General features: G+C 34.7%; 1 protein-coding gene across 2 annotated transcripts in view; it reads right to left on the bottom strand.

Moving 5' to 3' along the window:
* Positions 1-13,106, bottom strand: part of LOC135846591 (T-lymphocyte activation antigen CD86-like) — a 366,864-nt gene that overhangs the window by 192,677 nt on the left and 161,081 nt on the right. The gene's annotated exons all lie outside the window — the stretch shown is intronic.

Raw genomic sequence — 13,106 nt, 5'->3', positions numbered from 1 at the left:
ATCTTAAAGTCATTGACCCGTCAGTCTTATCTCTCAAGATCGCTGACCTACATGCCTAGCCTTTCGTGGTTGTTTGTGTCTGCCTGTTTGCCTTATTAAGGTCACTGACATGTAAGTGTGGCTTCCCAAGGTCATATGTTTGCCTGTCTGGTCTCTTGAGGTCATTGACTCGTTTTACCGGGCTCTTGTAGTCACTGACCTACCTGTCCAGTCGCTCGTGCTCATCTGACTGTCTGGGAGATTATTAGTGCCGTTCTCATATCCCCATTCCTCCTTAAAAATGCTTCACCTGGAATCTTGAAATGTACGATTGGGCAGCCACAACTCCAAAATTTTATTTTTTCCTTTCTGGGTCATGCGTATTTCAACAACCAACGAGTTTTTAGGATCTCGTTCAAGGTTCAAAATACAAGTAAGGAAAAAATCCATCATTCAGATAACTATGCTCTAAAATCTCGAAATATGCGATTTGAGGGGGGCCACAACTTAAAAAAAACTTCTTTCCTCGTCATACTTCAACAGCCAAGGAGTTTTGAGGACCCCTTTCGACACCATAGTCATGCACAAAAAATGCGGACCTCACATGCTTGAGCTTGTTTTTAAAGGCTCTTTTAGTGTTCTCAAAGAAAACTTGGGCCCAGAAGAAATGCCCCCCCCCTCTTCGCAAACCTTCTCGACACGAGTAATAAATTATACCTACCTACATTATTTGAGCCTCCCATTTTCTTCCAAAATTAAGCTCTAAAATCTCGAAATACGCAATTGGATAGCTACAACTCTAAAAAATATTCTTTTGAGGTCATATTCAAACCATAAACGTGTTTTAAGGGTTATTTTCAACATGAGTGAAAAAAATGTATTTTTTTTCAAATTTGGGAGCCTCAACTAGTTACTTAATTTTTTTTATTAGTTTATACTTGTACAATATTTTATTTGGGCTAATTTTGGAAAACTCACACCCCTATAAGAGCCTTAATTTTCCGTTTAAACAGCTGAATTTTTTTCAAGTGTTTTACCCTACTAAAAGAAAATTATCAATATCGGTGTCCAAAAAACTGAGAGCTTACTTTTCGACATTTGAAAGGATGTGTACCTAGGTACAATAAATTATCCGAAGAAAAAAAACACCGATGCAAAAAATATATCTTCAGCCACGAAAATGTGAACAAAAACGTGCCTCGTTTTTATCACATTTTATAGTAAAATTAATACAGACATATCGCGAGTTACGTTTAAAATAAGTTTCACCCAGTTTTTATTGGAAATTCAAGGGGTTGATAAAATAAGACTTTATTTGATACACGACGAGCTGTCGTATCGAGCTAAGTTTACCAGTTTAACGACACTTTCTTGTCGTATACGTCTTCGGTAGTTTGTGGTATAAGTTTTTGACGTAGGATGGGGCGAATTGTACAAAAACCATCGAAACGAAATTACGTCGAGGAAACGGAAATTTCGCTTGGAGAAACATTCGATTACAATTCACGGTCAAATTGAATACAACGTACACCAGCGAAACGCAACGTGATGTGTTGCGAAAAACGAATCAAATTCGACATTATTTTTTCCTTTAACCCTTTCACGGAGCGTTAACGAAACGAACAAAAAAAAAATCACTTTTTTTTCAAAATGATTACGATTCAACAACATCTGGGACGCGGTGCGTTGATGAAGGCATTTCTTTAATTAAAATAAAAATTCACCGTAGGTTGGGAGGAAAAAATGATGAAAACGAGGCTCTTATCATTTTAAAGTTTTATTCTCCCTAAGAAAAAGGAAAAGGCGCGAAAAGCTTTCTTTAAAACGGAAGCCAAATGAATTTTTTTTTCGAAGGTAAAAGTGTAAAAGTGTTTTGCAAACCCTTTGGCTTTGCTTTTCTTTTTTTTTCTAAACAATTGAGCATCATTATAAACGTTTTCTAATTTTTTTTCTCCCTTTCGATTTGAATAAGGGTAGAGTATTGAGAAATTTTATAAGAGGATTTAATACGATTGCGAATAATAATCTAAGGGAGAAGAAAAGAATCCGAAAGAGTCGAATTTCTGGCCCCTCGATGAAATAACTCGCGAAATTCTTATATTAAATTCCTGGACTGTTGGAATTGGAAAAAATATCAAATCTTTTGTAAAAAGAATATTCAAATTCCACATCATTTTGCAGGGTAAAAAAAAAAAGGTAGGTGGGTAGGTATTTGTCTCGCGCTGTCGCGAAAACTCTACCAATTATATCGACTCTGAAAGGGCAGATTTTCTACATTTTTTACTCCACCAGCAGCGAATGGTTTGATTTAATAACGTATTAAATGAATAAAGGGTGTACCAGCCGGAGGACTTGTTTTGCATAGTAAATACGACTTTTATTATAGATTTTATAAGGGCGATAATATGGTTTCGATGTTGAAAGCTTTCATATGACGGTTGTTACACGACGAAAGCGAAAGAAAGAAGCTAAATCACGTGAAATTCTTTCAACGTTAGCTGAGCTGCGTTGGAAAGCACAGTGTAGAAAATATGGAAAAATCAAATATCTGATGAGAAATACACGCGATCTGGGTAACCTTTGGTAATTTATTTTACGTTGCCAGAGTACTATATTGCAATGTTGCTGGAACGAGAATTGGTTCGAAAATATCGCTAAAAAAAGAAGGTATTACGGGGGTCAAAATATTTACAATCCAATATAACGCCAGGTTTTTAAAACCAGGGATTTAAATTTATATGCTACATACCTACCTTTTTTCCTTTCTCTCGCAGTTTTTTTTTTGTTTAAGCAAATTTTTCTAGTAGAGTGGAAAATACGATTTTATGTACTGATATAAAGTGTACACCTCAATTAGATATGGGACGAGATACACAAGTAAAAAAATAATACCTACGAGAAGCTCGCGAGTTCTCGGGTAGAATATTTTTCAAACGTGGCGTTTTTCAAAAAAGGTAATTTTTCATTTGGTTCGAAAATTGTGCGGTACACATAGCGAACGAAGACGGTTAATCAACCCGGTATTCATAAAATAAACATGAGGCCTTGTTCGTCAAAATTTTATTCTGAATAAATGTTCCAATTTAAGTTACCGTCTATAAGATTGATAACTGCACGTATTGCGTATATAGTCGTTCAACCTACACCATCGAGTATATCTCTTCTTCGTTAAGGCGCTACGATCTACATAACTTAAGCTACATACGAGTATCTACATATACGAATCTCGTATAACGTTATATAACGTATGCCGAAGAAAATTTCCAAATGTTTACTCAAAGATTGGATTGTTTCAACAGGGAAAAGAAACTATGTATGTTAATTTTTAAGTAGAATTTTTGACACTTCCACGATTAAAAACTACTCGTATTTGCTTCCTCGTTCGTGTTTCTGTTATTATTTTTTTTTGTGTGTGTGTGTGTTTCTTTATTTTGCACAATGAGATGTGAAAATTGAAATCATCATTCGAGATACTTCTATATGGACACGAGTAACCCAATATTCGACACTTGCAACGATTTGTAGGGTCAAGAGATTCTAGAGACGAGTGAATGAGATGAGTTTGTTTGCTATTACGATTGAATCGTTGAAAAGGCGATGCTCGAAATAGATTTTGTAATCATTTTATTGTTGTTTCCGCATGAAGTATCTCCTCTACCTACGTACCCATTTTATAAAAGTTTATCGATGCAATATGTGCATCTGCATTTGCTTTTCGATTTTGTGCATTGAATATTACAGAACTATTATTGTAGTATTGAGCATATTGAAGGTACTACTTGCAAGAAGTGATACTATGTTTAATAAAATCGACTTGAGAATTATTTACATATTCTTACGTTAATTTCACAATTTCGAGCGATTGAGCTGTAGTTCAGGTTTTTTCAAACATTCAAATTCATACTGATTCCTAATTTTATTTTTGGAACATTTTGAGAAAAAAATGATCACAATTTTTTCTCGAAAATATTCTGCCAACAAAATTCTCTCATTTAGCTACATGAGAACCTATAGACATCGAAATCCTCAATTAGTACGAAACTTGGATAGGTCGCAAGAGTACTTCAAAAACCCCTCACCCCCAATTTTCAGCTACCAAAGATGGGTTTTTTTCGGTTTTTGAGGAATTGGTGGAAGTTTTTGCTCTACAGGTAATGCTGTTTTATAGGATCTGTAAGCTGAAAAAATTGCCATCCCTCCACATGAACTCAGCAGCTTAAATTTCGGTCGAAAAGTGTGTTTTTGATACCTGATTGACGGATACCCATTGGGTGGGTCGTTTTTCATTTTTCATTTCTTTCATTCAACAGCAAACTTGATTTTTTACTGAAATTTCAAATTCTCCTCATAAGAGATGTATCTCAATCAGCACAAAAATTTTTGAATTTGTAGAAGGGATTTCATAAAGGATCTGTAATACACCAACAGCCAAAACTTGAGCCGCTAAAATTCATCTTTCGATTTTTGACGAATTTTCAAAAATTCTAATTTGGTTTGAACCCTGCTTTCAACCTCTCACGTTGATTGGTGGTGGTTTTCAAACCGATCTGGAGCCTCCACCAAATTTTCAAGTTTTTCAGTTTTCGAAAAAAAGTTGCAAGCAGAGTAAAAATGAAATTGAGCACCCATAAATTTGGATTAACCATTTTGTGACCCATTCGATCGATTCAGGATGATATTTTCAAAATATTTTCACGCCAGTTTAAATCCATAAATTTTTTACAGTTATTATTTTTTGAAAACACCTAATGAAAAATTCATTGATCACGAACGAGTGAATGAAAAAAGCTGAAATTTGGTTTGTACCCCATTTCTGGTTTTCTGAGTGAATTTGTGAAGGTTTCAAACACTTCTGGAGCCTCTAGCTGATTTTTTTTCAAAATAATCACTGGAGAAAATTTTGGAATTGAACAAGCACACAAAAAAAATTTTCAAAATAGGTGCTTAAATCGATTTTATGGGCTACAAAGACAGTAGGTCAGTTTGAGTTTATACGGGCTGAATTTCATGCATTTTCTCGGAAACTGGTGAATCTGAAAATCCGCAGGAGGCTCCAGAACGGTTCGAAACCATCACCAATCAACTCGGAAGATCAAAAATATGGTACAAAACCCAACTTTCTAGGTCAATTTGGTAACATTTCGATTTTTTCCATTTTTTTTGAGTTAAATTTCTGTTTTTAAAAATTTTGTCGAAAATTAGCATTTCAAATCATGGCTGCTTTTTGTCTGATTCAAAATTTTTTTGGGCCTGTTTGAAAACTTCCCTTGTCAGGAGCAGTTTTTGTGAGCCCTCGAATCTCTCCTTCAAATTTACTGAGGGAAGTGAAGTTTACCTACGCCTTTCATCATCTCTCATACAAGTGCATACAGGTACATAAGAATTATTCAAAAAATTTCAAACCCCAAGAGCAAAAAGCTCGACGATTTAACAAGGAGTGATCCCAATATCAAATTACTCACCCCCCCCCTCAAAAAAACTCTGGAACAAATGAACATAAACCCAAACACCTATACCTATCTCTAAAATAAACATCTTTACTCCTCTCGAAAGAGAAAAAAAAAAGAAAAGAACTGAAAGAAAACCCTGTAAAAAAAACAATCCCTCGAAACGGGAATAAAATAATTTAGGCAATTAAGAAAACAGAATGCTCGTAAATTTTTTCGATTTAAATAAAAATATCAACTTGGAGCGAAACAAAGCGTGTAAACACCACGCTCGGATAACATTTTGGAAAGTTGTATAAAATAAGGAAAATTCGTACCGGAATAACTTTTGAAATAATCATTGGTAACATTCTTGTAATTTATTGTTTTTGTAAGTATAAGTAAGTATTTAATTTGCGACGCAGAATTTTTCCTAACCTTGACATTTTCAGCTGCAAATTATTCGAATACCTATTTCAATAATATTCGAACATAAGGAAAAATTCAAATGACAAAAATGTTCGACTTCGACTCGGGGAATTGTTGACATTAAATTCACTGGAATAAAAACAGTTGAATTCTAGAGAAAGGTATTTTTCGTATTGAGTAGGCTGGGGAAACAATTTCAACACCCACCTTGGAAATTTTTAGGGATGCTTTTCCAACCTTCGAAACGAATTTTTTTCTTGATATAGCTACAGCATTAATAAATATACACGATGGTGAGAATTTATTTTATTTTCTTTAAAAGTTGAAAAAAAATCATAAAGAAAATTGGCCAAATCTTCGATTTTTTCTCGTCTTAAAAAACTGATAGTGAGATTTAATTTTTCAATCAGCCTTTTTCGAATAGAAAAATGTAAGTATTTCATTACAGTCCAGTTTTAGGTTCTTCCTACCACGATCATTATGATTCGAAAACACATTTTCGTCTGGATTTTTTCTTTTCGTCAAAGGATTTGAATTCAAACTTATAAATGTAATAACATGAAAAGATCTATACTAGATATCTCAACAAGCAGCGAATATTGAAATGAACCAGGTTATGGAAAATTTCGCATAAACATGTACTAATCGTTTGATTGTATTATTACGAATTCATTTAGAACAAAACATACCATAGTGATAGACATTAAATCCCAATCTGAACGTACGTATAATTAATTATTATCTCGTTGGCCGGCTTCATCACATAACGATAGCCTCTACGAGTAGGTACTCTGCATCACACACACACCTATAGATACCTACATTAGCTATAAAAGAAATGGTTTGCTGAAGTCGTCGGTGGCTAGTAATTAATTACAATCGCATATACAACCGACCGAAACGGTAATATAAACTGAGTTTCCGCTGCTATAGTTAGATATTAGTTACTACACAGACACACGTCCATGTTCATCGTGCTACCTATATGACTTTGTGGGAAAAAACGTGGAAAACCCCTCGGGGATTCTGGCTCGGTTATACATATGAAACATTTCGTATTCGCTCATATGTGATATAGTAGGTACTAGAGGTATACCTGCGTGGTATACTATTTAACGAATAAAGAATTTCGTTTAAATTTTATTAAATGTTGGTTCATTATAGATAGAAACCTAGTTGGTTGATTGCTTGCACCAGCTGGTATATATATAAATTGAAATTTGAGTATACGTATTTGATATCGTATCCAGTCTGATAGAGAGACTGTAACAATTATACGCATAAAATGCTAGACAAGCTAGATAGAGACGCAGGTACGGGTATAAAATACAACGTGAAATTATAATTTTTAATTAATATCACGCGCGCATCTTTATAGCAAAACGTACAACGACCAACACGAGGTGAAAAAGGATTAAAAATCGTGTTTTGCGAACCCCTGCTAAGTTAATATAGGTGTAACGCGGTGAGCAAAAATAAAAAAAATTAAACAACGTGGTACCTACTGGTGGAAAATCCCACTTCCTCGTCGTTGGGTGAATGATATCTAGATTATAAAGTATAAACCTACGCGTGATGAGGCGAGAAAAAAAAATAATAATAAAAGCGTCATCGGGTGCTCCGGGAGTTGGTTTTTCTTCTTGAATTTTAAGCTAAAAAGCTGATATGGGAAACCTACATCCGGTTTCTTAAAGTTTTTTACTACGTTGAGAGAACAGCTAAGGAGAATATAAAAAGTCTGAATACCGAAAAGTCAAATCTATGCTTATTCAATAAATAAAGTAGCATGACCATTGTTCGAAAAACACAAATTGATGAAATCTCTCTTCACAAATTCAAAGTGAACGTACTATGCATAGGTACTCTGATTGAACCTGAATTGGTGCGGCAAAAATCACTGGTTCCAAAGACGACTGCCATTTGAGGCATTCTTGTGGATTTAGTTCATATTATAATTGGATAACTTCCAAAAAAAAAAAAAAAAGGAAACATGCCCTGTAACTACATAAGTTCTTTGTTGTCTTGTCGCCTAATTGTGATGTGAATGCTTATGGTTTCTATCAAGATAAGAATTTTCATTTGTTATCACCTGCTGTGAGATTTCAGAGCGTTTCTTTTGTTGAAATTTTATTTTATTACAGTGCTGGTTTTGAAGGGGGAGGGGGATTAGCGTGAAAATCTCTTCAAGAGTCCAGTTTTTTTTTTGAAAAAATTTCGATGATGAAAAGTGGTAATTTTCTAAGCATTTTTGCGCTCTTGTCTTACCAAGAAGGCCGCCGATTACACACCAATTTCTAGCTTATTTTATTATAAAATATAAAAAAATCTGGGAAATTCTTCAAAATTCTGCCTCCTTTCTTCGCTTGGGCACATACTACTTCATTTTTTAATATTTTTTGAGCGGAAAAGGCTTTTTTCTTCCTCTTAATCCTGCATTATAAGTATAATTCGTGCGGTATTTACTCGAAATACTACTTTCCAAACAAAGTTCAGTCACTGAAGTCCCTCCTTTTTAAAAATGAAATGAATAAATAACATATTTATTTGGTTTTTGCCACCCCTCCCCCCCGAGAAACTTGATTTGCCCTCCGTCCCCATCAAAAAATGAGGTAACAAAATTACTTGGTTTGGATTCAATTATCCCCCCCCCCAGGTGCAACATGTTCAATTTCATAGTTATGTACATTTATGGGGTGGGGGTGCAAAACCCCACCGAGGGGGTCAAAATTAAAAATTGTTGCAATTTTCGAGCTCAGCGCGAAATTTTAAAAAATTTTGATAGGTCCTGTTCAAGTTTTCAAATCCATGTTCAAACATAGGTAGCCTTCAAAAAGGAGGGGAGGAGGTGGAGATTAAATGAAAAATTTTGAAGCAAAAATTTTTCCATTCTGATTGCGTACATCATAAATCCTCAGTATCGACGCTTAATGTGCAAAATTTGTTCAATATCATCGTTATATTCAGTTTGGGCGGCAAAACTCCACCGCCGGGGGGTCAGAATTGAAAACCATTGCGATTTTTGAGTTCAGCGTGAAATTTAATACTATTTTGATGGGTCGCGTCGATATTATCGAATAGACAATGCATTATTGAATTCCGGCGGTGGGGGGGGGGTGGTTAACAAGCCTATCAGTGCACGTAAAATCGCGTTGTGATCGTATTTTTTCGCCGTTTTTACGTAGTTGGGCTTCAAATAGCCCCGTTTAACAAACGTCCAAGAATCGTTCGGTCCCCAGCCATATCCTGGACATTAGAGCCAAAAATGCATAAAAACCGCATTCAAAGTGCCATAGAATGCAGTTGTGCAGGGTTTCACGAAAAAAAAAAATACATATGTATTTGGCATCGGGAGAAGTCCCTCAGCACAACCACGTCGAGTTTTTTTGGTCCCCACCATGTTCCAAAAATCACCTTTCTAAGGGTCCACCCCCCCTTGTGCGAGGTAAAAATGTCAAAATAGTACTTTTCTGTATGGTGTAGGTAGTGCCTTCATTTTGACAGCGCATTTTTTTTTGTGGCGATTTTATTTTGTTTTGTGGTTTCAAATACACTTCTTTGTGGTGATTAAGAAATTTATATGTACTTAATTAATTTTTTATTGAAGATTTATTTTGGGATGTGATGACTTGAAACTAATTTTTTCCAATAAGTTTTGGTACTGTAAATTATTTGGGGGAATTTTAGGATAAATTTTCCTGTGGCGATTTAGAATTTCATATTTGATTTAGCATAAAATTTTTCTGAGGGGGTATTGATCGAGTGTTTTAATAAAATATCAAAATGAATTTTTCAATGGAGATTTCAAATTGGATTTTGTAGTGTTCATTTCTAAAAACGTTTTTTTAAAAAAAAGTAAAATGGAAAATTGCAAAAGTTGATTAAAGAAAATTAAAAAAAGAAAAACCTATATTTAGCAAAAAAACACGACTTTTTCGACATAGCCAAAAAATAGGGCTTTTCTTGGCAGTTTACCGAAGTAGAAAAATAAGTTTTTGGCAATTCTGAAAAAAAACAGACTTTTACAATTTTTCTAGAAAAAAACAGAACCGTAAGAAATTTTTGCAAAAAACAGGGCTCTTAATTTTATTATAGGCAATTTTGGAAAAAATGTAACTTTTCCGCCTAAAAATAGGACTTTCTGATCATTTCGACAAAAAATTAAAATTTTTGACACTTTTTAACAAAAAAGATACTGTTTTCGGTAATTTTTGCGGAAAATTTAAATTTTTAACTATTTTGGCAGAGCATTCAACTTTTTTAGTGAACATTTAGGGGACTTTTAAGACTTTCAAGACAACTAAGGCAAAAATTGATAGGTACCTACTTTTTGGATATTTAGGAAAAAATTGGAAATTTCTCAGCAATTTTGGAAAAATTAAAACTTTTTGACATTACTGAAAATATTTGTTTTTTTTTAAATTTTGACCAGATGCAATTAAGACTTCCTGACAATTTTGAAAACAAAAAACAGACTTTTCCGGCAATCAGGGCGAATATCATAATTTTTGGATGTTTTGCAAAAAAGCAGAACAAAAGTAAGTAAAACAGGATGAGCGGAAGCGTTAGACAGCCTGTGAATGTAGATGAGCTATCATTAAGTACGTCCAATTATCAAAAAAAAAAAAAAAAAAAAAATTGAATTAAATAAAAAATAAAGAGTTGTCTCGAAATCTAAAACTTCTGACCTTTAGTTCATGGATGGAGGAGAGAAGCAGGCAGTTCTCAAAATACACTTTCGTGATTTTTGTAAACACATAATTTCGTCAGTAACGAAGGTGTTATAGTAGGTGTACCTATATGGCGAACCAAACGAATTCCATGTTTTCACGAAGTGTGTGTCACTGTCGCTTGAGTTTGAAAAACTTTCGCACTTGTTTCAAGACTCGCATGCAAAGTTTTGCCATACGACGCGATGTTTTTATTTGTCGTGGGAAAAGCTTCGAAACAAATGATATACCTTATGTTTTTCGTTACCTACCCAGTCTACAACGCGTGAAAATTTTAATGAAAATAAATTTCGGTCGAAAGCACGCATCATAGTTTTGTTTTAAATCGCCCAAGTTATACCGACGAATGGCGGTATATGCGGGTTAACGTGGTTCGCTGAAGGTAATTAGTTTTAATTATTGACCTTTTTAGTGAACCGTTTACGTCGCACCGCAAGACCATGAGCTCTACTATTAATGGCTGCTGTGAAGTACGAGTATATCGTCAAGTACATGCTTGACAGATTTACTACATTCGAGCATCTGCTAGTTGATACGTACAAAAAGAAACCATAAACATATCTGTGTGACCCTATGGTTGGGTTTCTTCGAAATTAAGGGACTATATATTATCGAACCAACAAAAAATATTTCAGGCGAAGTGTGAATTATTTCCATAAAATAAGTACTTAATTTTAATTAAACGAATGATCAGTCCATTTTCCCCCACGATTCCTCTGATCTGCACAAAGCAACTCAGTCTACGTAACTCGATGTTCTTTTTTCCAACAAAAAATTCAACCATCAAAGGCCAATTACCTCACTCGGTTCATAGGTCGAAGGTACGTGCAAACTCGACTAGATTTACTTCGTTTTAATATCCGAGTTAATCTGTTTTGAGGTTTTAGGTAACACTATGGAAGTGACACGACGACGTTTCAAACTGATTTTCAATGTCGTCAAAGCGTATACACACACACACACACACAAGGTGACGTGTACGTAGTCTAAGGGATAAACGGAGACGAAGGAGAGTAAAAAAAAAAGCTGTTAAGGAACACAGCATCATCATTTATTACGAACCATTTTTCACGATACTGCTAAAAACAAAGTTTATCTCTGGCATAGAATGTGAAACTTTTTTTTTCGTCGCCTTGTTGTGCTGCTTTTTAAAGCTTTCTTCATATCGTTGAAAACAATTTTTTAAGCCTCGATTAAGATCTCGGTAATGTTACAATGGTTTTAGCTCGTCTAGATGATAAAAAGTATTGCAGGAAAAAATATACGAAATACAATGAAATAATGATGATAAGCGCAAGCAGAAGAAAAAATAAACGCCCAGATAAATTTGCGCGCGTAAAGTAAAAGCAGCGAGAAAAAAAAACCGAGAAGTGAAATTTTCGGCAACTTATGTCTCAAACTTTTGAACTTTAATGAGAAAGCTGTAAAAAGTACAAAATGCAGCGAAACATAAAAGTTTTTACGACTGGCCTTTTTTTCTCTTTCTCTCTCTCTCTCTCTCTTCTGCAGTAAGTATTTTCATTCGTTCGAATGTAATTCCGATGCTCGACTGTTTTATTATCAACGTGATTTACATTCCGAGAATACGAGTTGATTTTTATTTTTGAAGAAGTTACCATAGTATAGAAAATATAACGTACAAAAGACAATCTGAGGCCGAGAACCTTTAACGTAGCGATCCCCTCTACCCGTTGTCCTGTCATCGTACACCATATACTCAACACGATACCATGCCAAAGGTAGGTATATAAGGGTAAAAAGTGCAACCAACGTTTTCCAATATCCTCGTTATAAAGTAATTTATTATTATACGATTATCGCGAATGGCAAAGAATGAAATAGAGAGAAAAAAAGGGTAGTTGAGTTGGAATTTAGCCTGGTTGTGTTTTGATTATGCAACGTAGTTGAGTCTCGTACTATGATAATGTAGTTCCGCCGGGGCCGATTTACATGACTAATAAAAGATTTAATAATGTTTTCATCGGTCTAATTATTGAAGTAACAGCATCGTCGTAAGCGGATTTAGGTTTTCGAAATGAAAAGTCGTCCGTATAACTACGTACAGCTCTGGCGAAAGAACGAGGAAAAAAGCCGACTACGAAATGTTTTTCATTCGCAGCTCGCCTTGGCTTAACGCCCCGAGTTGAAATTATTATTTTGACGGCTTTTGTTTAACCGTTAACTTGTGTACGTCAAAAACACTTTAGGCTTTAAAAATAGGTACCTACCTACTTTGTGTATAAAAGTCTAATGATATCGGGTCGGTTACGTTAGCTAAAAGTTTTTTTTTCTATTTTTTTTTTTATTATTAAAAAATATTCCGTCGTATTTAGATGTATTTTTTTACGCCATACGACTCGAGCTAAACAGTCTGGCGTATTTATTGTAAATACGAGTACGAAAGTGTAACTAGGTGAGCAGGGTACGGTGCAAATACCATCAGAAGACGTACAAGAAGAGTGTTTAATTTTCAAATGAAAACTCAACTAGTTTACCCTACACTACGACGCCATGCCTTCTCTTCATTTTTTTTTTCATGTCGGTG

This window comes from Planococcus citri, chromosome 5 (assembly GCF_950023065.1).
Source record: "Planococcus citri chromosome 5, ihPlaCitr1.1, whole genome shotgun sequence".
In the NCBI taxonomy this organism is placed as follows: domain Eukaryota; kingdom Metazoa; phylum Arthropoda; class Insecta; order Hemiptera; family Pseudococcidae; genus Planococcus; species Planococcus citri.
This window is presented reverse-complemented; position numbering and strand designations above follow the sequence as displayed.